Raw genomic sequence first — 685 nt, forward strand, 5'->3', positions numbered from 1 at the left:
AAAAACATTTCAAAATTAAACCGTAGTCTACATTAGAGATCAAAACCATTGCCACTTGTTTAAAAATTCGCGAAAACGTTTGGAAAAATATTGCAAAATTGCACGAGCAACATAAAATCTAGTCATTACTCGATTCGGAAGGAAATAAATACGTTGAGGACTTATAAGATGAAAAAAGACAAATTAATCAAAACAAGAAGACCAACCCCAAAAGTAGAAAAGAAATTACCATAGAAAATTTGAGATATTAGGGAAGCAAGGAAAAACAGGAAGAAGCGACCTACGAAGAATAGAGTTGCAAAAATGCAAAAACATATTCCTGTCTAAATTATTTAAAACTAATTCTACAAAAGAATAGAATTTTCACAAACCTCAAAAATACTGGACAATAAAATCGTTAAATATATGCTGCCTTTGAAAATAAACTTCTCGAAAATTACTACAAAATCATCACAAAATCATAAGTAATCTAATAGTAAGAATAACAAATAGCAAATTATATCTTAATTAACAGTAATTATTATGGTTTGTTATCATACCACTCCTATTGACAATAATAATAATAATAATTAACTAATGAGCAATGGGCGGGGGGGAAGAAGAAGGGATAGGGGCATGCGATAAAATCTGATCCATATTTTGTTTCTAAACTATGAAAAATAAACTACAACAGAACTTAAACTTC

Source organism: Agrilus planipennis, unplaced genomic scaffold (assembly GCF_000699045.2).
Source record: "Agrilus planipennis isolate EAB-ADULT unplaced genomic scaffold, Apla_2.0 scaffold954, whole genome shotgun sequence".
NCBI classification, from domain to species: domain Eukaryota; kingdom Metazoa; phylum Arthropoda; class Insecta; order Coleoptera; family Buprestidae; genus Agrilus; species Agrilus planipennis.